The 25459-nt window shown below is 45.6% G+C and overlaps 8 pseudogenes; all 8 read left to right on the top strand.

Moving 5' to 3' along the window:
- The first annotated feature begins 4855 nt into the window (after positions 1-4855).
- On the top strand, positions 4856-4974 carry LOC143931561 (5S ribosomal RNA; annotated as a pseudogene).
- A 3740-nt stretch (positions 4975-8714) lies between these two features.
- On the top strand, positions 8715-8833 carry LOC143931390 (5S ribosomal RNA; annotated as a pseudogene).
- Positions 8834-8928: 95 nt separating this feature from the next.
- LOC143931520 (5S ribosomal RNA) lies at positions 8929-9048 on the top strand (annotated as a pseudogene).
- Positions 9049-9106: 58 nt separating this feature from the next.
- LOC143932095 (5S ribosomal RNA) lies at positions 9107-9225 on the top strand (annotated as a pseudogene).
- Positions 9226-23177: 13952 nt separating this feature from the next.
- Positions 23178-23296, top strand: LOC143931956 (5S ribosomal RNA; annotated as a pseudogene).
- A 99-nt stretch (positions 23297-23395) lies between these two features.
- LOC143931754 (5S ribosomal RNA) lies at positions 23396-23514 on the top strand (annotated as a pseudogene).
- Positions 23515-23837: 323 nt separating this feature from the next.
- LOC143931264 (5S ribosomal RNA) lies at positions 23838-23956 on the top strand (annotated as a pseudogene).
- A 103-nt stretch (positions 23957-24059) lies between these two features.
- Positions 24060-24178, top strand: LOC143932271 (5S ribosomal RNA; annotated as a pseudogene).
- The last annotated feature ends 1281 nt before the right edge of the window (positions 24179-25459 follow it).

Consider the following 25459-nt stretch of genomic DNA (forward strand, 5'->3'; position numbering starts at 1 on the left):
ACAAACGCCAAGATGGTTACCTTGGGAAACAAACAAAAAAAACAAGTCAACGCCAACAACATAAAAAGAAGCCTGCGGCATTTGGAAAACCCAGGCGGTCTCCCATCCAGGTACAAACCAGGACCAACCCTGCTTAGGCTCTGAGACCAAACGAGATTGGGCTCTTTCAGGGTGTTGTGCCCGTAGGCAATTTCTTTGTGCACTCTCAACCCTCTTGACAAATGCCAAGATGGTCACCTTGGGAAACAAGGGAAAAAAAACAGGTCAAAGCCAACAACATAAAAAGAATCCTACGGCATCCGGTATTCCCAGTCTCCCATCCAGGTACTAACCAGGCCCGACACTGTTTAGCCTCTGAGATCAGATGAGATTGGGCGCTTTCAGGGTGATGGGGCCGTAGGTGATCTCTTTGGGCACTCTCAACCCTCTTGTTAAACGCCAAGATGGTCACCTTGGTAAACAAGCGAAAATAAACAGGTAAACGCCAACAACATAAAAAGAAGCCTACGGCACCTGGTATTCACAGATGGTCTCCCATACAGGTATTAACAACCCTTTCTAGCCTCTGAGATCAGCGGAGATTGGGCGCTTTCAGGGTGATGTGCCCATAGGCAATCTCTTTGGGCACTCTCAACCAGGCCGTACACTGCTAGGCCTCCGAGATCAGATGAGATTGTGCGCTTTCAGGGTGATGTGGCCATAGGTGTTCTATTTAGACACTCTCAACCCTCTTGACAAATACCAAGATGGTCATCTTGGGAAACAAGTGAAAAAAAACAGGTCAACACCAACAACATAGACCCTGGCGGTCTCCCATCTGACCCAGACCCTGCTTAGCCTCTGAGATTGGGCGCTTTCAGGGTGATGTGACCTCAGGCGAACGCTTCGGGACATACTCAAAACTCTTGACTGATGCTAAAATGGTCACCTTGGGAAACAAGCGAAAGAAAAACAAGTCAAAGCCAACAATATAAAAAGATTCCTATGGCACCTGTAATTAGGTACTATCCAGGCCGGACCCTGCTTAGCCTCTGAGATCAGATGAGATCACCTTGGGAAACAAGCGGAAAAAAAAAACATGTCAACGCCAACAAAATAAAAAGAATGCTACGGCACCTGGTATTCCTAGTTGGTCTCCCATCCAGTTACTAATCAGGCCCGACAATGCTTAGCCTCCGGGATCAGACAAGATCAGGCACTTTCAAGGTGATGGGGCCATAGGCGATCTCTTCGGGCACTCTCAACCATCTTGACAAACGCCAACATGGTCATCTTGGGAAACAAGCGAAAAAAACCAAGTCATTGCCAACATTGGAGGCTAAGCAGGGTTGGGCAATCAGTTTCCTTGCCTGAAATAGGCAACTCAGAACTGCCATCTGGCTGCTTCCTGGGTTTCCAACTCCTTCAACTAATCCCAGGAGACAATACTTCGCCTCCATCCCGGTGGAGGTTCCAAACACCCGATCAATGGTTCCTGTCACCTCTGTCCAGTAGTGGATCAACTTCGGGCATCTCCAAAACATGTGCATCATGTCTCCCCCCATGTTCCCGCACCGGGGGCAACTTGCGTGCGGCCGTTCGGCCAAACTGAAAAAGTTTACAAGGAGCATAATAGGTTCTATATAATAAGAACAGATGTGACATCCTCTGTGAGGAGAGCCACAATTCACCACAGGCAGGATTCCTGTGGCCAATTATAGCTCAGGGGGGTTTAGTACACACCCCACACTAGATAAGGCCGCCAGCGCGGCGGCCATGTATAGTGTGTTGCGGTGGTCAGGGAAAGAGGACGATAGGCAGGGACAGTGTCTTTACTGCTTGGGAACCTAGCACTGTTACAGTGGGTGTTATGTGCCTCCTGCACAGTACACACCTGAAGCTACCCTTTATTACTGGTGTTCAATTTCTGCAATACATGCATCTGCAGTGCACAAGTTAGAGTGGGTGTTGTGTGCCTCCTGCACAGTATACACCTTATTGCTGGTGTTCTGTTTCTGTAATACAGGAACCTAGCACTGTTACAGTGCTAGGGTGTACAGAGAAGCTGGTATATATAGAAGACTACACCATACAGAAGAAAGGCTAGTGAATACAGAATACAGACTCGTGTATGTAGATAGGCTTGAGTATACAGAGATGCTAGAGTAAACAGTGAGGCTGGGGTACACAGAGAGGCTAGTTTAAAGAGAGGCTAGTATATACAAAGATGTTAGTGTATATAGAGAGGTTAGTGTATAGAGAGAGTCGAGTGTATACAGAAAGGACAGTGCATATAGAGAAGCTAGTGTATACAGAAGACAGGCTTGGGTATACATCAAAGCTGACATTCTATACAGAAGACTGGGTAGTGTATACAGAGAGTCTAGTGGGTACAGAAGACAGGCTGGTGTATTCTAGCTAGTTTTTACAGTCTAGTGTATACAGAAGACAGGTTGTGGTATACAGAGAGTTTAGTGTATTCAGAGAGTCTAGTGTATACAGTCGGCGAGTGTATACATAAGACTGGCTAGTTTACACAGTGTTTACAGAGATGCAAGGGTGTACAGAGAAGCTGGTATATATAGAAGACTACAGCATACAGAAGAAAGGCTAGTGAATACAGAATACAGACTCGTTTATGTAGATAGGCTTGAGTATATAGAGATGCTAGAGTAAACAGTGAGGCTGGGGTACACAGAGAGGCTAATTTAAAGAGAGGCTAGTATATGCAAACATGTTAGTGTATATTGAGAGGTTAATGTATAGAGAGGGTCGAGAGTATACAGAAAGGAAAGTGCATATAGAGAGACTAGTGTATACAGAAGACAGGCTTGGGTATACATCCAAGTTGACAGTGTATACAGAAGACTGGGTAGTGTATACAGAGATTCTAGTGGGTACAGAAGACAGGCTGGTGTATTCTAGCTGGTTTTTACAGTCTAGCGTATACAGAAGACAGGCTGTGGTATATAGAGGCTATACCAGCGTGAGACTATCTTGTATCCTTATTCTTGATATTGGTTTGCGATGGAAGCTTTATGTACTAAGGTCAGGATCTTCCCTATCTGTTGTGGGGTAAATATGATGCCTAAGTCCCTCTCCCATTTGTGGATAAATGGTGGGGGTCGACTCCTCCTCCTGACTACTTAATAGGTTGTACAGGAGGGAGAGGGTGTGTCGCACAGGTTCCCTTTTGTGACAGATTAATTCATAGGGCGTCAGGTCTCTAGGAGTGTAGGGGGCCCTTTGTATGGCCAGAAGAAAGTGACGAAGTTGATAAGCACTAAACAAGTCAAGCGGAGGGTCAGAAGCTCGGCGACAGTTTGCGTGGTCGGGAGCCCTCCCGAGGGCCACACCTCTCCCAGACGCTGTTTCCCCACCACTGTCAACTGTTGCAGTTTCTTGTTGGTAAATCCCGGTGGGAAGTCTGAATTACCTATAACCGGAGTCATTGGTGACAGCAGGGGAGCAATGTGTGTGCAGCGGAACAACCTCCGCACAACAGCCAACATAGCTCCCACTACGGGGTGACCTCTGAGGTCTTTTGGTAGGGTGGACAGGAGCCACGGGGAGGTCAATAGGGGAATGGATCCATCCTCAATCTCCATCTCCACCCACTGCTTGTGTGGGCCATTACAATGCCAATCAACGACTCTCGCTAGCAGAGTCACTCTGTAGTATTGTCTGAGATCTGGGGGACCCAGACCCCCCTTGTCCTTTGGTCTGGCAAGCAATTGCAAACGGGCTCTGGGCGGTTTGCGCGCCCAAATAAAGTCCCGGAGCAGCACCTGCAGTTGTCTGAAAAAAATTGGGGGTAACCAGATCGGTAATGTCTGGAACATGTATAAGATCCGCGGGAGGGCCGTCATTTTGAATGCATTACAGCGCCCGAACCAGGTCAGTGTTAAAGCATGCCAGTTTCCCAAATCAGATTTCAGTCTATTCAGGAGAGGGACAAAATTAAGCGGGTACAATTGCGCTAAATCCGCAACGCCCAGGTAACGTATAGATTTTTCAGCCCAGTAGAATGGAAAAGCGGAGTGGAGCCTCTTGGCCTCACCATCCGGGACCGATATATTCAATACAGCCGACTTGGCGCAATTGATTTTATAGTTTGATAGGCTGCCGTATCGCTGGAGAGACGCAAGTATATTGGGAAGCAAAATGTGTGGATTGGAGACGGAAAAAATTATAACATCAGCGTACGCCGCAATTTTGTGGTGTGCCGAGGGTTTGGATATGCCAGTAATATTAGGGTCATTCCGAACGTGACACATAAGTGGTTCCAGTGTCAGAATAAAAATTAGGGGAGACAGATGGCACCCCTGCCTCATCCCATTAGTGATGGGGAAAGAGTCCGAGCACCACTCGTTCACCCGTACCGCTGCCGACGGTGTGGAGTAAAGCGACATCATCATGTTGGGGCCAAGACCTATCTATATGTTCCAGGGTGGCCTGCATAAAGTGCCAGGCTACCCTGTCAAAGGCCTTCTCCGCGTCCGTTGACAACATAAGCAAGGGCCTTCCCTGTACATGCGCCGCATGGATTAAATTGAGGACTCGGGCCGTATTGTCTCTAGCTTCCGACTTATTTTTATTTTTTTTGCTTGTTTCCCAAGGTGACAATCTTGGCGATTGTCAAAGTGCCTGAAGAGATTGCCTATGGGCACATCACCCTGAAAGCACCCGATCTCGTTTGATGTTGGAGGCTAAGAAGAGTCGGGCCTTGTTAGTACCTGGATGGGAGACTGCCTGGGAATACCAGGTGTCATAGACTTCTTTTTATGTTGTTGACGTTGACCTGTTTTTTTTTGCTTGTTTCCCAAAGTGACCATCTTGGTGTTTGTCAAGAGGGTTGAGAGTGCCTGAAGAGATTGCCTATGGCCACATCACTCTGAAAGCACCCAATCTCATGTGATTTTGGAGGCTAAGAAGAGTCGGGCCTGGTTAGTACCTGGATGGGAGACCACCTGGAAATACCAGTGATTGTAGGCTTCTTTTTATGTTGTTGGCGTTGATTCATTTTTTTTTTTTGCTTGTTTCCCAAGGTGACCATCTTGGCATTTGTCAAGAGGGTTGAGAGTGCCCAAAGAGATCGCTTACAGCAGCATCACCCTGAAAGAGCCCTATCTCTTCTCTTCTCTGAGGCTAAGAAGGGTTGGGCCTAGTTAGTACCTGGATGGGAGATGGCGTTGGAATACCAGGTGCCGTATTCTTCTTTTTATGTTGTTGACATTGACCTGTTTTTTTTCGCTTGTATCTCAAGGTGACTATCTTGGCATTTGTCAAGAGGGTTGAGAGTGCCTAAAGAGATCGCTTACAGCCGCATCACCCTGAAAGCACCCTATCTCTTCTGATCTCAGAGGCTAAGAAGGGTTGGGCCTAGTTAGTACTTGAATGGGAGATGGCCTTGGAATACCAGGTGCCGTATTCTTCTTTTTATGTTGTTGGCGTTGACCTGTTTTTTTTCGCTTGTTTCCCAGGGTGACTATCTTGGCACTTTTCAAGAGGGATGAGAGTGCCCAAAGAGATTTCCTATGGGCACATCACCCTGAAAGCGCCCAATCTCCGCTGATCTCAGAGGCTAGAAAGGGTCGCGCCTTGTTAATACCTGGATGGGAGACCGCCTGGAAATACTAGGTGCGGTAGGCTTCTTTTTATGTTGTTGGCGTTGACTTGTTTTTTTTGTTTGTTTCCCAAGGTGACCATCTTGGCGTTTGTCAAGAGGGTTGAGCGTGCCTGAAAAAATCTACTATGGCTGCATCACCCTGAAAGAGCCAAATCTCATTTGATCTCAGAGGCTATGCAGGGTTGGGACCTGGTTAGTACCTGGATGGGAGACCGCCTGGGATTTCTCGATGCCATAGGCTTTTTTTTTAAGTTGTTGGCATTGACTTATTTTTTTTTATTGTTTTATTCTTTTATTAAGTATAAGTAGAACAACATAAATATAACAGTCAACCATACAGCATGACCCAGGGTCACAATTACATGGTAACAAAAAATAGGAAGCAAAATAACTCTGGGTTCTCAGAGGGGAGTCCTAGAGTTTCATGCAGAAAAGAGAGAAACCCCACCTCCGACATGTAGTACAGTATAACTAATGCAGCTCCGTTCGGACAAATGTAATCATGGAGAACAACTGGGACCACAGCGAGCCAGCTTATCATGACCTATGTGAACCAGAGAAAAATATGAGCCGGTCGTGTCCAGAACCCTGGGGTTCTTCTGGGTCCCAAAGGCTAGTAAGGAGACAAGGCATAGTCAAAAGGGAGGACGGGGGAAGAAGAGAGTGCAAAGACGGAGAGAGAGGAGGGGGGGGATGGCGGCGGGGAAAAAAAGAAAAATAAAGACAAAAAGGGAGGGGGGGGGGGGGAATGCCACCCAGGGCAGACATGGCCTACGTAGGTAAACGTTAGATGTTCAGTCTTTTTCTGGGACAGGGGCGCTGCTCACCTCCCGAATGTAGTCTCAAGTACCAGTAAAATACCTGCAGGGCCTCCATGTAACACTAAATGCCTCTTCAGTGTTGTGAAGGGTGGCGGTCAATTCTTCCATCCGGAGAATATGATTGACTTTGGAATACCACAGCACCTTGGATGGGGGCTCAGGCTGGTCGGTCAAGTGTAGAAGGCACGCTGCTGGGTTGTCTGCGATATCTACATTTCTGAGAGTTTTTATCGTCCCGGTCACCTCCACCCAAAAGTTCGTCAAGGCCGGGCATGCCCAGAAAATGTGTCCCATGGTCCCCGTATCTGAATTGCACCTCCAACAAACATCTGGGATCGATCTATTCATTTTATTCAGAAGATATGGGACTCTACACCAGCGTGAGACTATCTTGTATCCTGATTCTTGATATTGGTTTGCGATGGAAGCTTTATGTACTAATGTCAGGATCTTCCCTATCTGTTGTGGGGTAAATGTGATGCCAAAGTCCCTCTCCCATTTGTGGATAAATGGTGGGGTCGACTCCTCCTCCTGACTACTTAATAGGTTGTACAGGAGGGAGAGGGTGTGTCGCACAGGTTCCTTTTTGTGACATATGGATTCATAGGGCGTCAGGTCTCTAGGAGTGTAGGGGGCCCTTTGTATGGCCAGAAGAAAGGGACAAAGTTGATAAGCACTAAACAAGTCAAGCGGAGGGTCAGAAAGCTCGGCGACAGTTTGCGTGGTCGGGAGCCCTCCCGAGGACCACACCTCTCCCAGAGGCTGTTTCCCCACCACTGTCAACTGTCGCAGTTTCTTGTTGGTAAATCCCGGTGGGAAGTCTGGATTACCTATAACCGGAGTCATTGGTGACGGCAGGGGAGCAATGTGTGTGCAGCGGAACAACCTCCGCACAACAGCCAACGTAGCTCCCACTACGGGGTGATCTCTGAGGTCTTTTGGTAGGGAAGACAGGAGCCACGGGGAGGTCAATAGGGGAATGGATCCATCCTCAATCTCCATCTCCACCCACTGCTTGTGTGGGCCATTACAATGCCAATCAACGACTCTCGCTAGCAGAGTCACTCTGTAGTATTGTCTGAGATCTGGGAGACCCAGACCCCCCTTGTCCTTTGGTCTGGCAAGCAATTGCAAACGGGCTCTGGGCGGTTTGTGCGCCCAAATAAAGTCCCGGAGCAGCACCTGCAGTTGTCTGAAAAAAATTGTGGGTAACCGGATCGGTAATGTCTGGAACAAGTATAAGATCCGCGGGAGGGCTGTCATTTTGAATGCATTACAGCGCCCGAACCAGGTCAGTTTTAAAGCATGCCAGTTTCCCAAATCAGATTTCAGTCTATTCAGGAGAGGGACAAAATTAAGCGGGTACAATTGCGCCAAATCCGCTGCGATGTCAACGCCCAGGTAACGTATAGATTTTTCAGCTCAGTAGAATGGAAAAGCGGAGCGTAGCCTCTTGGCCTCACCATCCGGGACCGATATATTCAATACAGCCGACGGTGCAGTTGATTTTATTGTTTGATAGGCTGCCGTATCGCCGGAGAGCCGCGAGTATATTGGGAAGCGAAATGTGTGGATTGGAGACGAAAAAAATTAGATTGTCAGCGCACGCCGCAATTTTGTGGTGTGCTGAGGGTTTGGATATGGCAGTAATATTCGGGTCATTCCGAACGTGACACATAAGTGGTTCCAGTGTCAGAATAAAAATTAGGGGAGACAGAGGGCACCCCTGCCTCGTCCCATTAGTGATGGGGAAACAGTCCAAGATTCGTTTTTTTTTTTTCGCTTGTTTCCCAAGGTGACCATCTTGGCATTTGTCAAGAGGGTTGAGAGTGCCCAAAGAGTTCGCTTACAGCAGCATCACCCTGAAAGAGCCCTATCTCTTCTCATCTCTGAGGCTAAGAAGGGTTGGGCCTAGTTAGTCCCTGGATGGGAGATGGCTTTGGAATACCATCTGCCGTAGTCTTCTTTTTATGTTGTTGACATTGATCTGTTTTTTTTTCGCTTGTTTCCCAAGGTGACTATCTTGGCATTTGTCAAGAGGGTTGAGAGTGCCCAAAGAGATTGCCTATGGGCACATAAGCCTGAAAGCGCCCGATCTCCTCTGATCTCAGAGGCTAAACAGGGTCGGGCCTTGCTAGTACCTGGATTGGAGACCACCTGGGAATACTAGGTGCTGAAGGCTTCTTTTTATGTTGTTGGCGTTGACTTTTTTTTTTTTTTTTGTTTGTTTACCAAGGTGACCATCTTGGTGTTTGTCAAGAGGGTTGAGAGTGCCTGAAGAGCTCGCCTATGGCCACATAACCCTGAAAGCACCAGATCTCGTCTGATCTCAGAGACTAAACAGGGTCGGGCCTTGTTAATACCTGGATGGGAGACCACCTGGGAATACTAGGTGCTGTAGACTTCTTCTCATGTTGTTGGCGTTGACTTGATTTTTTTGTTTGTTTCCCAAGGTGACCATATTGGCGTTAGTCAAGGTTGAGAGTGCCTGAAGAAATCTCCTACGGCCACACCACCCTGAAAGAGCCCAATCTCATCTGATCTCAGAGGCTAAGCAGGGTTGGGACCAGTTTAGTACCTGGATGGGAGACCGCCTGGGATTTCCAGATGCCGTAGGCTATTTTTTCCGCTTGTTTCCAAGGTGACCATCTTAGTGTTTGTCAAGAGAGTTGAGAGTGCCTACAGCCACATCACCCTGAATCTGTTCCATCTCATCTGATCTTGGAGGCTAAGCAGGGGCGGGCCTGGTTAATGCCTGGATGGGAGACCTCCTGGGAATACCAGGTGTCGTAGGCTTCTTTTTTTTTTCAAATATAATTTTTTATCCAATAGGGAAGTACATAATGCAACAGAGAAATACAGAGCAAAAAGCAGCTGAACAATACTTGATACAGGTATATTCGCAACTGTGAGTCTGCCTTCCATCAATCACAATGATTCGAGGCACGGATAAAGTACTGTACCAAGATCTAGGGTCACACAAACCCCAGGTCCCTCCAGCATAATCCATCCAGAGGGGGGTGTGGGGCCGTCATTCCCAATTTTCCACTTTTTCCAAAAGAGAGAGGGGGTGGAGGGGGTGAGAGATAGGGGAGGAAGGCAGAAAAGAGAAGGATTGAAAGATGAGAAAAGGAGAAGAGGGGACGAGACACGATGTCCAAGGGGCCAGTCAAGGAAAGCTCAGAGCACTAAGGCGATAGCAGGCGCATCCTTCCAGCAAGATTATAAAGGTATTCCAGATGTCTCAGGTTTGTTTAAAAAATTCTTCTTGAGTAATGAAAGGGGGGGAACATTTTTTCCAATAGAGAGGGATGCAGGATTTCGCCGCATTTATCACATGCCGTGAAATTGATTTTTTTGTACTTCTTAATGGGAATCTGTGAATGGTGCAAGAAAAAGAATGCAGCCTCTTCCTGGATGGAGAAGTCTGTGAATTTTTGTGTTATGCATCGGATCTCTGTCCAGAAGTCCACCAAGCTGGGGCAGGACCAAAAAATGTGCAGCAACGTGCCCTCTTCTTCTCCACACCTCCAGCATATGTTCGAGGAAGAGGGGAAACATTTCTGCAGCTTTGATGGTGTCAAATACCACCTGGTGAGAAGTTTAAAATTCGTCTTCTGTATCTTCGTGCACAGCGACATTTTGAGAGCCAAAGTGATAATGAGTTGTCTCTGTGCTGGGGAAAATGAGCAATTAAGGTCCTTTTCCCAGTTGGACAGACAGGTTAAGTGTGGGTAATCTGTTTGAGAGAGAATGTGGGCCAAAGGGCCTTCGCTCCTGCATAGAGTCTCAAACTCCGTCTGAGGGCGCGCAAACGTTTGAGGATTGGGGATGGAATGGAGAAAATGATGTCGTTGCGCCGCTCTCCAAAAAGGCAGTTGGAAAAGCCCTGTCGGATCTGTTAGGGTTGATTTTCCATCAATGACAAATTTAGACGCATTGTCTAGGTTGGAATTTCTAAGTGGGTCCCCAGTTCAAAGGTTGGATGGCCACGTATAGGGAATAGGGGGGAAGTCAAAGACGTGAGTGTGTTTTGGGTAGCGATCAGGTGACTGACTTTCAACTAAGCCCCTATAGTGGGATGTGACATAAATTCTGTGGGTAAATACTTATAGCACCACATGGCACTTCTTAGCGGAATTCGGGAGTGAACTTAGAAAGTTTGTTTCGATTCCAGTCCAATACGCGCCCCAGGAGTGTGGTCGGACCAAGTAATATGGCCGATGGAGGAAGAGCTCACCAAGTGCAGTTGGTCATGTGGAATCAAGAAGAAGTCTATCCTCAAGTATGATTTGTGAGGGGAAGAGCAAAAAGAGTAGTCCCTTTCCCCAGAGTGTTGCAGACGCCAGACATCAACTAATTGGTCATTCAGTAAACACTTAGTAATCCGCTTTCTAGAGGAAATGAGGAGCGAGGAGAAAGAGGCAGAAGTGTCAACCGATGGCGAAAGGGGACATTAAAGTCCCCACCTAATATCAACTGGCCCTCCCGAAAGTCACATAATCTGTGCAGGGTAGTTCTGAGGAACGTGTCTTGGTGATCATTGGGAGCGTACACAGTGGCAAATGTAAAAAGGCGCTCTCCAATGTGGCCCCTAAGAAAAAGATATCGGCCCCCAGGGTCCACCAAAGAATCCTGGAGATCAGAATGGAGACTCCCTTGGTCTTAGAGGAGGGGTTAGTAGAGTGGTAGACCTTAGGGAAGGATCTCGACCATAGAAAGGGGAGGCTAGTATTTTTAAAATGTGTTTCTTGTATAAAGGCCACATCAGTACAGGAAGTCTTCAGTTCTCACAGGAGGATCCACCGTTTTTCAGGGGAGTTCAGTCCCTTAACGTTTAGAGAGGTGACCTTGACTGAGTCTGCCATCGCTCCTCTGGGAGGGGGAGGGGGACGTCAGAGAAAAGCAAAGAAAGTTGAACCAAGGTAGGTTTTGGGTAGGTAATGCATGGCGGGAACTAAGGGGGAGAAAGGAAGGGCAAATGGAAGGAAAGATAAAGGGAAAAAAAGGCTGGGCACTTCAACCCCAGGGGGAGAGGGAAATTAAGGGTTGTCCGCACTCAACAGTACAGGAAGGGTATACTAAAACAGCACAATTATGCTATAGCGCTTACCAGATGTACACTGGGTTTAAAGCGCTGTCCTACTTGGGTTGGTGGGTAGACAGGTCAAGAGGGAGCCCCCGAATCCTAGTCCCCCCAGTCCCGGCAGTGGTAAATGTCACGTCTGATACCAGTATGCAAATAAAAGACAATCAGTAACATCATAGAACCAAAAAACAATAGTATAACCAAAACAGAGGTAGAGCATATAACTGTCAGCACTGAGGGGTCTCCTCGGCTCGCCCTAAACATAGGCATGCATGAGGGAGCCCGTAGCAACAGAAAAGGCATCACAGAATGGGATCCACGACCCCCGTCCCATACCCCTAAAGTACATGCAGTCACCGAACAAATGCATTTCTCCCTTTGGCAGATTGTCCTCTCCTTACCCCCTCTCCCCCGCCCACGCCCCGGGGGGAAAAGGGGCAGGGAAGGGGGGAGGGGGGAGTGGAAGGGGGGAAAGGGGGAGTGAAAGGGGGGAAAGGGGGAGGTAAAGGAGGGAAGGGTGGGAAGGGGGGGAAAGGGAGGGGGGAAACAGGGGAGAGGGGACAAACATGCGGATATGTCAAGTCCTTTAGCGCACTCCCACCAGCAAACACCCGGACCCCAAAAAATTTAAACTCCTCCCCTCCATGGTCACCACATCAAGATGAAAGAGGAGCAGCCCTGGTCAGTGCATGGAAAATCCGTCAGGCAAATGGCTGGGGCCACCATCCCTCCATCCAACGGGAGACTTCATCCGAGCAGCAGTCCTGGGGCCCGCCAATTAGTGTCTCTCCTGCATCGCCATCGGGGGCTGTGTAGAGCATCCAGTAAGGGGTAAATCCTCCAGGGGGGTCCAGAGTCACACTGGAGGGAAGCAGTGTCTTGTACCAATAGGCTCAATAAATAAGTCATCAGGGTCCCCGAAAGCTGCAGAAGGCAATGTCGGCAAAGAGTAGGTGGGAGCCAGAGGGGGGGGCGAGGGGCGCAACCAGGGGGAGGGGACACATATGCGGGAATGTCTAGCCCTTCCAGTACAGTGCACTAGGTATCACTCAGACCCCCCAAAGTGCAACTCCCCCATCTAAGGTCAAGACTCCAGAAGGGAAGATGAGCCGCCCTGGTCTGTACATGAAAGAACCTGCTGCCAAGGGGTTGGGGCCATCATCCCTTCCTCCAATGGGAGATGCCACCGGCATGACAGCCCTGTGTCCTGTCAAGTGGTGCCCCTCTGACAATGTCGTTGTGGTATATGTGGAGCATCCAGGGAGAGGCAGGGACCACCCAAACAGTGAGGGGTAAAGCCTCCAAGGGGGACCGGTGTCAGACAGGAGGATAGCGGTGTCTTGTACAAGTTGGTTAATTAGACAAGTCATCCAGTGTGTTCCTGTGAGCAGCGGAAGTAAAGGTCGGTAAGGATTATGAATGGGTGGGGGCCAGGGAGTGCATAAAACTGCCACCAGATGACCGGGGCAGAGAGGGCAAGGGGATGAAAGTCAGATCTGGTAAGTGGGGGCGGGGGTGAGGAGTGTCCCTCATATTACTCACGTTGGCCATACCTTGAAGCTGAGCGCTCTGCATACCCAGGACGTTCTTCTGTATAATCTAGCCTATCTGTATACATTAGCCTGTCTTTTGTACACATTAGTTGGTCCTACACTAGTCTGTCTGTATACACTAGTGTATACAGATAGGCTAGATTATACAGAAGAAGGTCCTGGGTATGCAGAGATGGAGGATATGGTATACAGAGAGAGAGGCTAGAGTATGCATACTTGCTAGTGTATACAGACGGACTAGTGTATACAGAAGACCGGCTAGTTTATATAGGGAGGCTAATGTGTGCAAAAGACAGGCTAGTGTATACAAATAGGCTAGATTATAGAGAAGAACATCTTGGGTATGCAGAGAGAGAGGCTGGGTTACACAGAGAGGCTGGTGTATGCAGACTTGCTAGTGTATACAGACGGACGAGTGTATACAGAGAGGCTTGGGTATACAGAGAGCTAATGTATAAAGAGCAGCTAGTGTATACAAAAGACATCCAAGGGTATACAGAGAAACTCGTGTATGCAGAAGACGGGCTAGTTTATACAGAGAGGCTAAAGTGTACAAAACACAGGCTAGTGTATATAGATAGGCTAGATTATACAGAAGAACGTCCTGGGTATGCAGAGATGGAGGCTAGGGTATACAGAGAGAGAGACTGTGTTACACAGAGAGGCTAGAGTATGCAGACTTGCTAGTGTATACAGACGGACTAGTATATACAGAAGACCAGCTAGTTTATACAGAGAGGCTAATGTGTACAAAAGACAGGCTAGTTTATACAGATAGGCTAGATTATACAGAAGAACGTCCTGGGTATGCAGAGATGGAGGCTAGGGTATACAGAGAGAGAGAGAGAGATAGGCTGGGTTACACAGAGAGGCAGGAGTATGCAGACTTGCTAGTGTTTACAGATGGACTAGTGTATACAGTAGACCGGCTAGTTTATACAGAGAGGCTAATGTGTACAAAAGACAGGCTAGTGTATACAGATAGGCTAGATTATACAGAAGAAGGTCCTGGTTATGCAAGAGATGGAGGCTAGGGTATGCAGAGAGAGAGGCTTGGTTACACAGACTTGCTAGTGTATACAGACGGACTAGTGTATACAGAGGACCGGCTAGTTTATACTGAGAGGCTAATGTGTACAAAAGACAGGCTAGTGTATACAGATAGGCTAGATTATACAGAAGAACGTCCTGGGTATGCAGAGATGTGGAGGCTAGGGTATACAGAGAGAGAGGCTAGAGTATGCATACTTGCTAGTGTATACAGGCGGACTAGTGTTTATAGTTTATACAGATTGACAAATGTGTACAAAAGACAGGATAGTGTATACAGATCGGCTAGATTATACAGATAGGCTAGATTATACAGAAGAACGTCCTGGGTATGCAGAGATGGAGGCTGGGTTACACAGTGAGGCTAGTGTATGCAGGCTTGCTAGTGTATACAGACGGACTAGTGTATACAGTAGACCAGCTAGTTTATACAGGGAGGCTAATGTCTACAGAAGACTGGCTAGTGTATACACATAGGCTAGATTATAGAGAAGAACGTCCTGGGTATGCAGAGATGGAGGCTAAGGTATACAGAGAGAGAAGTTGGGTTACAAAGAGAGGCTAGTGTATGCAGACTTGCTAGTGTATACCGGTGGACTAGTGTATACAGAGAAGCTTGGGTATACAGAGAGCTAATGTATAAAGAGATGCTAGTGTATACAAAAGACAACCAAGAGTAGACAGTGAAGCTCGTGTATACAGAAGACCGGCTACAGAGAAGCTAATTTGTACCAAAGACAGGCTAGTGTATGCAGAGAGGCTGGGACACCGAAACTATTGTAAAAATAAGGCAGGCTAGTGTATATAGATTACGGGCACGTGTATACAGAAGACAGTCTATATTGAGTGGCTGGTGTACACAGAGAGATTAATGTATACAGAAAAGCTAGCGTGTAAAGAAGACAGGACTTTATTTTTTGCTAATGCAACTACTTCTGAAACATGTAAAGTGCTTTTTTCATATTTTGGTGCTGTTAAAAAGTGATGTGTTGTCAGTGGTGATATCAATGTGACAGTTAATGTGGAGAACTACAACTATACAAAATAGAGCAAAAGAGTGCTAAGTGATAGAGACGATATTGCTTTTGAAAGATTTGTATTATTATACATAACATTGTTAGCAGACAAATAGGACAATTTACATGGCTTAATAATGCAGAGCGTAATTTATCAGGAGAGAGATCCAAAACGTTAGTTGCAGTAGCTTCATAAAACTGAGAAATCGTTGCATTACTCTAAATTTAAAAGTTGTTCCGGTAGCACTAAAAAGACGATATTAGATGAGTGATCTACACATTTCGTTTACTATTGCAGAGAGATACCGGCTAAATGTTAATATGTTAATATGTGCTGCGTGTAAGGTAGAAATTAGATGGTTTAGTGTGAGCTGGTTTACCAGGATTTAGAGATAGTAATCTGTTCATACTAATAATAAATATAGCAAAATAACTCTAAAATTAATATTGAGACAGTATATACAGGTCGGGTTTAAATGGAAATACACGAAATAACAGCAACGACGTGTGTAGGTTTTTATCAATCAGGTTCATTACGTGTCTTCAATCATGTAGTGAATATACCCCAAATATAGCACAAGGATGAGAAAGCATAATAACTAACAGAGGATGACATGGCAAAAAGACAAACTGCATTAGAAATGTGAATATGAATTAGAGATGAAATGCCAATCCCCACGGCTACGTACAGCAAAGTGTGAGCTAAGCAGCTAAATATTGTGCAATAGCAGAGATTAGGTATTGCAGTCGAAAGTTATCTATAGCAGAGAGATACCAGCTAAATGTGAGACGAGCAATTAAACTGTTCACGGTAGCATTGCATTACTCTTAATATGTGCAGCGTGCAAAAAAGCAATAAGATGGTTTTGTATTACCCTAAAATTAGCAGTATACGTAATAAAGGTCAGTAGGTAACCTGGATTTAGACATAGCAAACTCTACAATCTAATTTAGCAAAATTAGAACGGATAATATTGAGACAGTATATAAAAGTCGAGTTTAAGTGGAAATACACAAAATATCTAGCTTACCTTTACATTGTTCAATAGAGCGTTGCAAAGTAATACCAAAGAAGAATGTTGGAATATCAATTAGATGAGATGATTGCTGTAATCATGAAATATCAGCAACGACGTGACGAGGTTTCTATCGTTTTTCAGGATTCTTACGTGTCTTTAAGGATGAGTAAGTATAATAACTGGCAAAGTATGACAATTGCAAAGAGACAAATTGCATTAGAGATGTGAGGTAGACATGAAATGTCATTCCCCATTGGTTATTTACATGTAACCATTAATACAGTTAACGCGGCTACATACAGCAAAGTGTGAGCTAAGCAGCTAAATATTACTTAATATTGCAGAAATTTTGAAAATTGCAGTTTAAAAGAGATCGGAAGCGTTAGTTGCAGTAGATCCAAAATGACTGAGAAATAATTTCAGTACTATAAATGTAAAAGTTATCCCGGCAGCACTGAGTGGACTGATATTAGATGAGTGATCGTTGTGGTACAAATTCAGTTTCCTATAGCAGAGAGATACCAGCTAAATGTGAGAAGAGCAATTAAACTGTTCACATCGGTAGCATTGTATTACTCTTAATATGTGCAGCGTGTAAAGAAGCAATAAGATGGTTTTGTATTATCCTAAAATTAGCAGTATACGTAATAAAGGTGAGTAGGTAACTTGGATTTAGACATAGCAAACTACAGGTCGAGTTTAAGTGGAAATACACAAAATATATAGCTTACCTTTACATTGTTCAATAGAGCGTTGCAAAGTAATACCATGGCAGAATGTCGGAATAGCAATTAGATGGGATGATTGCTGTAATCATGAAATATCAGCAACGACTAGGTTTCTATCGGATGAGAAAGTATAATAACTGGCAAAGTATGACATGGCAAGGAGACAAATTGCATTAGAGATGTGAGATGGACATGAAATGTCAATCCCTATTGGTTACTTACATGTAAACGCGGCTACATACAGCAAAGTGTGAGCTAAGCAGCTAAAGGGTATTTTAAGAGTAAATTGACGTAGCTTGAAAATTCCAACGTGTAAATCGTTCCATTAATTTTGTTACGCACGAAGACGGCTTACAATGATTGTTTTCCGTTTCCACTGGTTATTGGCATAATGTATCAGTAACCATGAACATTAATAGTGATAGACAGCTCACATTAGGATGTATGCATGATGTGAATGTAAAATAGTTGCATTATGTGTTATTAATGTAATCAAACTGTATTGCTATGCTTTGCTACTGCAACCACTTCTCAATCAAGTAAACCGTCCCACTGCTTTTCTCACATTTTGCTGCTGTTAAAAAACGTGTTGCAAGTGTTATGTGTTACAAATGGTTAACAGTTAATGTGGAGAGGAAGTAATACACAAAATAGATTTAGAAAGAGAATCCTATTGCATAGAGGTAGCGAGAGATGGTTGCATTACTCTTAAGGCAGAATGTCGGAATAGCAATGAGATTCGATGGTTGCAACATAAAACGAAATTGAGCACGGCTAAAATACAGAACAACAGTACATAATTTAAGAGTACAGTAGAATATAGTATAAATTATTTAAGATTAAATAGACTTAGAATGAAAAAAATCTAAGTTTAAATCGTTGAGTAAATCGTTGAGTAAATCGTAAATTTATCAGCTAAGTTAACGCTGAGATTATGATTAATTTCACAGTTCCATTACGCGGTCCTTTTCCACTGGTATAGTCATAATTTAATATCAGTAATTGCTATCAGTAAATATTAAAATTGTAAGACGGTTCACGGTTATGTGGAATTGATATGGATTTAAAAGCGGTACATTAATTTTCTGAAGCATATGGCAGAAAGACGGCTTACACTGCTTTTCTCACATTTTGCTGCGGTAAAAAGAAATGTTTTGTCACTGTGTTTTAACTGTGACAGTTAAGGTGGAGAAAAAGAAGTAATACAGAAAATAGAGTCAAACAGTGGAAGCGTTTATTTGTCATGACAGCTGATACTGGTTGAGCAATAAAACTGTTTTATTAAGATGTAAGACTAGTTTTATTCTCTACATATAGGCTTTTCAGAGAGTTGTATAATATAGGCGACCAATAGGACATTTAAATGGCTTAATATTGTAGGGAGGAAGTATCGCTGTTCAAAGGTAAGAGATTGAAAGCTTAGCTTGTATATTGCCGAGAAATAGTTGCGTTAGTCGAAATTTAAAGGATATGCCGGTACCAATGAGAAAGCTTATATTAGACTAGTTGATCTTTGCATTACACAATCCTATTATTATTATTAAGATCATAGTGCAGAGAGATACTCAGTTAATGTCAGAGATACTCGGTTAATGTCAGAAAAGCAATAAAACTGTTTACATCGTTAGCGAGCGATAGTTACATTACTCTTAGTATGTGCAGCATGTCTGGTAGCAAATGGATGGTTTTGTGAACATTTTGCATTAACGTACAAGTAGCGGTAGAACTCATCGAAGTGAATAGATTTAACCGGATTTTGAGATAGTACTCTCTATTTCTAATAAGAAATAAAGAAAAATAAGTCAGGATGGTGTGTCAGGACTGTCACATACTCAATGTGACAGTTGATGTGGAGAATTACAAATATGCAAAATAGAGCAAAAGAGTACATGGTTTATTTTGATGTATGATAGTTTTATTGCATGCTTGATGTGGATGATTAAAATCGTGTAGTTATCTATAAGAATGAAAAGGCATAACATGGCAATGAGACATACTCCATTAGAGATGTGAGCTAGATGAAATGATGAAATGTCTCTGTATAGCCCAGATTGTCTTCTGTTATCACTTAGCCTACCCTCTAAATTCACTAACCTCTCTATATACACCAGCATGTTTACACTAGCCGGTCTTCTGCATACAATAGCCTGTCTTCGATATACACTAGCCTATGTTCTGAATACACTAGCCCGTCTTCTGTCTTCTATATGCCCTAGCCTGTCTTCTGTATACATTAGTCTCTCTGTATAAACTAGCATCTCTGTATACCCCAAACTGTCTTCTGTAAAAACATGTCTCTCTTCATAGCCTGTCTAGCCTTTCTTCTGTACACACTAGCTTCTCTGTATACAGTAACCAGGCTTCTATATACAATAGCTTCACTCTATGCACTAGCCTCTCTGTATAATCTAGCCTCTATATATACGCTAGATAGTGTTCTGCATTCACTAGCCTCTGCTCCAGCCTTTATTCTGTATTCACTAGCCTTTCTTCTGTATGCTGTAGTCTTCTATATATACTAGCTTCTCTGTACACCCCTGCATCTCTGTAATACACTAAACCCTTTGTATACCACAGCCTGTCTTCTGTATACTCTAGACTGTAAAAACTAGCTAGAATACACCAGCCTGTCTTCTGTACCCACTAGACTCTCTGTATACAGTACCCAGTCTTCTGTATACATTGTCAGCTTGGATATATACCCAAGCCTGTTTTGTGTATACACTAGTCTCTCTATATGCATTGTCCTATCTGTATACACTCGACTCTCTCTATACACTAACCTCTCTATATACACTAACATCTAGCTTCTCTTTAAACTAGCCTCTCTGTGTACCCCAGCCTCATTGTTTACTCTAGCATACTCAAGCCTATCTGCATACACGAGTCTGTATTCTGTATTCACTAGCCTTTCTTCTGTATGCTGTGGTCTTCCATATATACCAGCTTCTCTGTACACCCTAGCACTGTAACAGTGCTAGGTTCCTGTATTACAGAAACAGAACACCAGCAATAAGGTGTATACTGTGCAGGAGGCACACAACACCCACTCTAACTTCCGCATGCGCAGTACACAGCAACACAGATTCCGAAAATTGCCGAGCATGAACGGCGCCTGCGCACTGAGTCCAGGTTCTATCCCCACTATCCAAGTGGACATAGAGTCAGAATATAAAAGAGCCGAGCGCAGCGAGGCCGAGCCCGAAGCGTGGCGAGCCAAGCTCGCCTGCGAGGGGCCCTCTAATATTCAAAACCCTATGTCCGCTTGGATGGTGGGGCTACCACCTCAACTCACCGCGCAGGCGCCGTTCAGCTTCGGAGATTTTCCGAAGCTTCGTCTGCTCCGTATTGCGCATGCGCAGTACATCGCGGACACTATATCATGGCCGGACAGTATATGGCAGAACACCTGCACCAGTCAACCACCGGTGTCATGTGCATCGCTGTCTAATATAGAGCAGGGTCCGGGAAGCCAATACCTCCCCGCAATTTCGGTCGCAATAGCATTGCCCTACCAATACGCATATGTTTTCCGCGCCAGAGGAACTTGATAAAGATTGAGCGAACCGCATGAAAGAAAGTCTGGGGTATTTTGATAGGTAAGGCTTGTAGTAGGTACAGAAGTCGTGGCATTGCGTTCATCTTCAACACATTACAGCGTCTGAACCATGACAGAGCTAGTGGGTCCCATCTTTTAAGGTCCGATGTAAGCCCATAGGCTTCTTTTTATGTTGTTGGCTTTGACCTGTTTTTTTTCCTTGTTTCTCAAGGCGACCATCTTGGCGTTTGTCAACAGGGTTGGGCGTGTCTTGAAGAGAACGCTTATGGCCACATCAACCTGAAAGCACCCAATCTCGTCTGATTTCAGAGGCTAAGCAGCGTCAGGCCTAGTTAGTACCTGGATGGGAGACTGCCTGGGAAGACCAGGTGCCATAGAAGGATCTGGTCTGGTTAGTGTCTTGATTGGGAGATCGCCTGGGAATACTGGATGCCGTATGCTTCTTTTTATGTTGTTGGCTTTGACCTGTTTTTTTTAGCTTGTTTCCCAAGGTGACCATCTTGGCTCTTGTCAAGAGGCTTCAGAGTGCCCAAAGAGAGTGCCTACAGCCAAATCACCCTGAAAGAGCCTAAAAGCCTAAAAAGGGGCGCTGCTCACCTCCCGAATGTAGTCTCAAGTACCAGTAAAATACCTCCAGGGCCTCCATGTAACACTAAATGCCTCTTCAGTGTTGTGAAGGGTGGCGGTCAAATCTTCCATCCGGAGAATATGATTGACTTTGGAATACCACAGCTCCTTGGATGGGGGCTGAGGCTGCCTCCACAGTGTGGGAATGCCGGCCCGGGTGGCGTTCAGGAGTTGCATCGTGAGGTTTTTTTTGTATTTTCGAACAGGCTGTCCGGTCAAGTGTAGAAGGCACGCTGCTGGGTTGTCTGCGATATCTACATTTCTGAGAGTTTTTATCGTCCCGGTCACCTCCACCCAAAAGTTCCTCAAGGCCGGGCATGCCCAGAAAATGTTTCCCCTTTTTTCCCTGTATCTGAATTGCACCTCCAACAAACATCCGGAATCGATCTATTCATTTTATTCAGAAGGTATGGGACTCTATACCAGCGTGAGACTATCTTGTATCCTGATTCTTGATATTGGTTTGCGATGGAAGCTTTATGTACTATTGTCAGGATCTTCCCTATCTGTTGTGGGGTAAATATGATGCCTAAGTCCCTCTCCCATTTGTGGATAAATGGTGGGGGTCGACTCCTCCTCCTGACTACTCAATAGGTTGTACAGGAGGGAGAGGGTGTGTCGCACAGGTTCCCTTTTGTGACAGATGGATTCATAGGGCGTCAGGACTCTAGGAGTGTAGGGGGCCCTTTGTATGGCCAGAAGAAAGTGACGAAGTTGATAAGCACTAAACAAGTCAAGCGGAGGGTCAGAAAGCTCGGTGACAGTTTGTGTGGTCGGGAGCCCTCCGGAGGGCCACACCTCTCCCAGATGCTGTTTCCCCACCACTGTCAACTGTTGCAGTTTCTTGTTGGTAAATCCCGGTGGGAAGTCTGAATTACCTATAACTGGAGTCATTGGTGACGGCAGGGGAGCAATGTGTGTGCAGCGGAACAACCTCCGCACAACAGCCAACGTAGCTCCCACTACGGGGTGACCTCTGAGGTCTTTTGGTAGGGTGGACAGGAGCCACGGGGAGGGGAATGGATCCATCCTCAATCTCCATCTCCACCCACTGCTTGTGTGGGCCATTACAATGCCAATCAACGACTCTCGCTAGCAGAGTCACTCTGTAGTATTGTCTGAGATCTGGGAGACCCAGACCCCCCTTGTCCTTTGGTCTGACAAGCAATTGTAAACGGGCTCTGGGCGGTTTACGCGCCCAAATAAAGTCCCGGAGCAGCACCTGCAGTTGTCTGAAAAAAATTGGGGGTAACCGGATCGGTAATGTCTGGAACATGTATAAGATCCGCGGGAGGGCCGTCATTTTGAATGCATTACAGCGCCCGAACCAGGTCAGTGTTAAAGCATGCCAGTTTCCCAAATCAGATTTCAGTCTATTCAGGAGAGGGACAAAATTAAGCGGGTACAATTGCGCTAAATCCGCTGCGATGTCAACGCCCAGGTAACGTATAGATTTTTCAGCCCAGTAGAATGGAAAAGCGGAGTGGAGCCTCTTGGCCTCACCATCCGGGACCGATATATTCAATACAGCTGACTTGGCGCAATTGATTTTATAGTTTGATAGGCTGCCGTATCGCTGGAGAGACGCAAGTATATTGGGAAGCAAAATGTGTGGATTGGAGACGGAAAAAATTATAACATCAGCGTACGCCGCAATTTTGTGGTGTGCCGAGGGTTTGGATATGCCAGTAATATTTGGGTAATTCCGAACGTGACACATAAGTGGTTCCAGTGTCAGAATAAAAATTAGGGGAGACAGATGGCACCCCTGCCTCGTCCCATTAGTGATGGGGAAAGAGTCCGAGCACCACTCGTTCACCCGTACCGCTGCCGACGGTGTGGAGTAAAGTGACATCATCATGTTGGGGCCAAGACCTATATGTTCCAGGGTGGCCTGCATAAAGTGCCAGGCCACCCTGTCAAAGGCCTTCTCCGCGTCCGTTGACAACATAAGCAAGGGCCTTCCCTGTACATGCGCCGCATGGATTAAATTGAGGACTCGGGGCGTATTGTCTCTAGCTTCCAACTTATTTTTATTTTTTTTGCTTGTTTCCCAAGGTGACCATCTTGGCGTTTGTCAAGAGGGTTGAAAGTGCCTGAAGAGATTGCCTACGGGCACATCACCCTGAAAGCACCCGATCTCGTTTGATGTTGGAGGCTAAGAAGAGTCGGGCCTTGTTAGTACCTGGATGGGAGACCGCCTGGGAATATCAGGTGTCGTAGACTTCTTTTTATGTTGTTGGCGTTGACCTGTTTTTTTTCGCTTGTTTCCCAAAGTGACCATCTTAGTGTTTGTCAAGAGGGTTGAGAGTGCCTGAAGAGATTGCCTATGGCCACATCACTCTGAAAGCACCCAATCTCGTCTGATCTTGGAGGCTAAGAAGAGTCGGGCCTGGTTAGTACCTGGATGGGAGACCACCTGGGAATACCAGTTATTGTAGGCTTCTTTTTATATTGTTGGCGTTGATTCGTAGTTTTGTTTTTTTGCTTGTTTCCCAAGGTGACCATCTTGGCATTTGTCAAGAGGGTTGAGAGTGCCCAAAGAGATCGCTTACAGCAGCATCACCCTGAAAGAGCCCTATCTCTTCTCTTCTCTGAGGCTAAGAAGGATTGGGCCTAGTTAGTACCTGGAGGGGAGATGGCGTTGGAATACCAGGTGCCGTATTCTTCTTTTTATGTTGTTGACATTGACCTGTTTTTTTTCGCTTGTATCTCAAGGTGACTATCTTGGCATTTGTCAAGAGGGTTGAGAATGCCCAAAGAGATTGCCTATGGGCACATAACCCTGAAAGCGCCCGATCTCCTCTGATCTCAGAAGCTAAACAGGGTTGGGCCTTGCTAGTACCTGGATTGGAGACCACCTGGGAATACTAGGTGCTGTAGGCTTATTTTTATGTTGTTGGCCTTGACCTGTTTTTTTTTCTTCACTTGTTTCCCAAGGTGACCATTTTGGCGTTTGTCATGAGGGTTGAGAGTGCCCAATGAGATCACCTACGGCCCCATCACCCTGAAAGCGCCCAATCTCGTCTGATCTCGGATGCTAAACAGTGTCGGGCCTGGTTAGTACCTGGATGGGAGACCGCCTGGGAATACCAGGTGCCATAGGCTTCTTTTTTTTTTTTTTTTTTTATTTAGTAGTATGCGACATACAATGCAAAGGCAACTTCACAGAATGTGTGATACAAATAGTTACAAACAAACGATCATATTGCATGGATATCAGAGCCAATGGTAAGAAGTCCGAGGAGAATAGCACGTGTACAGCTTTGCGGTCATATCAAGATGAGATTAAAGCTCCATCTCATTGGGATCCTCTACCACTTAAAATATTATTGATACTAGCCCTGCTACCCTCGAAGAGTTTAGATATCCATAGATAGGGGAAGAGTATTGTGTAGTAGTCAAATGGGGTCGGAACATACCATTTTCTTTTCCCTTTTTTGAGTTAAGAAGGGAAATAGTAGAACTGAAAGGAGGGAGAAGGGGAAAGAGAAGATTGGGGAAGGAAATTGCAGAAAAGGAAAAGAAGGGGTAAGGGGGTGTCGTGGGTAGAGTGGATAGGGTGGGGTCCCCTCCCAGGGAGCAAGAGACGCCCTCGGCTCACCAGCTCATCAGCTGTCAAACGTTTGGAACAGCGATCTCCAACGATCACCATGAGCTTACTATGTCTCATGGAGGTATTCTTCCGAAAAGCGAAACTGGGTCCAGTAGAACCATCTGTTCCCATGCTCCTCCATTTTATCCCTCATTGTGGCAGTCAGGTCTTCCATTCGTTCAATATCATTTACCCTTGCGAACCACTGGGTCACCATTGGAGCAGATTGCTCTTTCCACTGACTTGGGATGCAGGCCCTAGCTGCATTGAGGAGATGTTTAAGTAAGGACTTATGATAACGCTTAGATTGAGAAGAACTGCTGCGGGATCATTGGCTAAGGAAATGTCTGTGAACTTGTGGATGAGTCTCAGGACAGGCTGCCAGAATGTTTGTAATTTAGGGCATTCCCAGAAAGGGTGGAGAATGGTGCCAGCCTGTTGCCCACAGCGACAGCAGCGGTCAGATTGACCGGGGAATATTTTGTACAACACCACCGGTGTACGATACCAGCGTGTGATCAGCTTATATGAGATCTCCTGATATTTACTGCAGAGTGACGACTTATGGGCGAAAAAGAGTATTCTGTCCTTCTGTGGTTTGGAGAATGTAGTTTGTAAGTCTCTTTTCCATTTAGCTAGGAAGGGTGGATCCGTGGAGGATTGTGCGCCTGTCAGGATTTGGTAGGACCTAGAGAGGGAACCACGAATTGGGCCATCATCCAGGCAAAGTTCCTCAAAGGGGTGGAATTGTCTAGAGAAGAACGACTGGTTAGGTAGTGATCCGAGGAAATGGA

The sequence above is a fragment of the Lithobates pipiens genome, unplaced genomic scaffold, assembly GCF_037356315.1.
Source record: "Lithobates pipiens isolate NorthernLeopardFrog02 unplaced genomic scaffold, aLitPip1_a1.2 Scaffold_25, whole genome shotgun sequence".
NCBI lineage: Eukaryota > Metazoa > Chordata > Amphibia > Anura > Ranidae > Lithobates > Lithobates pipiens.